Raw genomic sequence first — 2602 nt, 5'->3', positions numbered from 1 at the left:
AGCAACAGCAAACATTCATTGGGTTAATCACTTTACATGGATTATCTCAATCCTCACAATAACCCTACAAGGTAGGTGTTCCTATCAGTCATACTGTACCAGAGGAGAAAAGCTGCATTTATTCGTCCTTGTCATCCAGTCTGTAATCACTCAGGGTCTACCCAGGAACAATGAAGCTGGTTGTGCAGCTCTGCTCACAGTCAACTCCTGTTTTATGCGGAGAGAAGGGAACAGTGGATCAAGTACTGATGAGAAATGCAAACAGCACTTCAATTTAGCATTGGGACATATGCCTCACCCTGGCATTTGAAAATAGCTGTGTATGACGTTTGGAGAATTCCTAGTGCAGTAAGCGGAAGCCAAACGAGGAAGCTATCTGGTGACGCTCTGACCGGAAAAGGATGAGGTCACTGGGTTTCCTCAGCCAGGCTTCCCTCTGTGCTGACAGTGTTCTAAATCACCTCCCAGTACTCACTTCCCCTCTTTCTCCCTTCCCCTTCTCCCCACTCTTTGTCTGTGTGTGTGTGAGATGGAGTTTCACTCTTGTTGCCCAAGTTGGAGTGCAATGGTGTGATCTCAACTCACGGCAACCTCCACCTCCTAGGTTCAAGCAGTTCTCCTGCCTCAGCCTCCCAAGTAGCTGAGATTACAGGCATGTGCCACCACGCCCCACTAATTTTGTATTTTTAGTAGAGATAGGGTTTCTCCATGTTGGTCAGACTGGTCTTGAACTCCCAACCTCAGGTGATTAACCTGCTTCGTCCTCCCAAAGTGCTGGGATTACAAGCGTGAGCCACCATGCCCGGCCTTCTCCCCACTCTTGTTCTTATTGTTAAGGTTGACAATATCATTATTAAGGCTGACAAAATTATTCTCATTGTCGCTAAGGTTGCCAGGCCTTAGTGCATACGTGTAAGCCCTCAGTGACTGGTCCGTCACAGCCACACTCTGTGGGATGCAGAGCTGTGCTGGGGCTGGCTTGGGAGAGCTGACTGTTAAATGTCAGAAATGCTGTGAGTCACTTGTTAAACAAACCTGTTGTTAAAAATAAAATTATATAAACTTACAATGAAATAGAGTACAGTAAAAACAAAGGTAATAAACACAATAGGGGCATTAAATATTTACCAGCACACCACTGGAAGTACTATTATCCTTGTTGTGAATAAAGGAACTGAGGTTTTGAATAACGCCCATGTCACACAGCTGGGAAGTAGCAAAGGCAGACCTGGGTCAAGCTGTCTCTAAGACTCTGGCTTGAGTTGGCTGCTCTTCCCCTTGACTGTGCTGTCTGCCACATTTTGGTCCCATCCAGTTCTTAGGGATGGGGCTGGTGACTGAGAGACTTAGTTTACAGGAACTACTGCTAGGTCTTGATTTGTCTCATGGGAGAAACCACCACCACCAAAAAAAAAAAAATAAAGACTGTGGCAATAGCATTTTTACCTTCTCTACCTATGATATAAAAATGTGTCTAGAGCAAGAGATCCCCAACTGCTGTGCCAGGAGAGAGGGTAAGCGGTCAACTCTCCTACTTATAAGCATCCATTCATTTTCCCTGGTGTCTGTGCCTCTCAGTGGGCACTAAGATCCCAGAAACATTTGGGGCCACAAAGCTTCATTCCAAGAGATAAAACTTACCCATGGGGACAACGAGGTCACACTCCAGGTCTTTTACATGGAACAAGAACAAGAGAGGACTGTCTCCAAAAGCCGTGGAAATGTTAAGAGTTGGAATGAGGAGGTGCATGGTGCCTCTTCATGGCAAAGCTTCAGATCCATAAATATATCCACTGGAATGCAGGACAAAACATAATGTATAAAAGATTGAATAGAAGATATATTATGCTATTGCATAGCAATACTGTCTGCAGGAATTTATAGCTTCGATATATTCCCCATTAAAAGTGGTTCAGCTAGCTGGTAGAGAAGCTCAATTCATCTTCCATCTGTTGCAAACCATCAATATTATGGTTTACCCATTTAAACTGGAAATGGGACCAAATATTTGGGCTATTTATAATGAAAATATTAAAATCTTTGTATTGGTGTTCATCACCTAACTTCTCCAGTTTAATCAGAAGTCTGCTTGTAGAGAGCTAAGAGAAGATTTCTCACCTTTGAAATCTCGAGGATCGAAGAGGCAGGAATGAGGACGAACCATTGGATCTCAGGTTTCTTTCTCAAAGAGTGAGGCAGGTGCCCCTAGCATGGTGAGCAGCAGTGGCAGTGAAAACCTTTAGTTCACAGGAAAGTCAGGAGGACGTTTCCACCTGCGAAAGTTTATGTGTCCAAGATCAGGAAGGATAGGGAAGCTAGAAGGTACGAGTATGGAGAGCCAGTTAGCATCAAAGTACAGTTAGGTTGAGCCTGGTGGTGTGCGCCTGTAGTCTCATCTTGTTGGGAGGTTGAGGCAGAACAATCTCTTGAGGCCAGGAGTTCAAGACTGCAGAGAGTTATGATCACAACACTGTACACAGCAAGATCCCCTCTGTAAAATCAAAGTTAATAAAAAACCACAGTCTAGTTAGCTGAGCCTAGCACATTCCCCATATATTAGGCTATGTTCTTAGGGAAAATGCCAGCTCCAGGGCACTGTCTT

The sequence above is a fragment of the Mandrillus leucophaeus genome, unplaced genomic scaffold (genome assembly GCF_000951045.1).
Source record: "Mandrillus leucophaeus isolate KB7577 unplaced genomic scaffold, Mleu.le_1.0 Scaffold952, whole genome shotgun sequence".
Lineage (NCBI taxonomy): Eukaryota > Metazoa > Chordata > Mammalia > Primates > Cercopithecidae > Mandrillus > Mandrillus leucophaeus.
The sequence above is the reverse complement of the archived record's forward strand: the minus strand, read 5'-3'. Positions refer to the sequence as shown.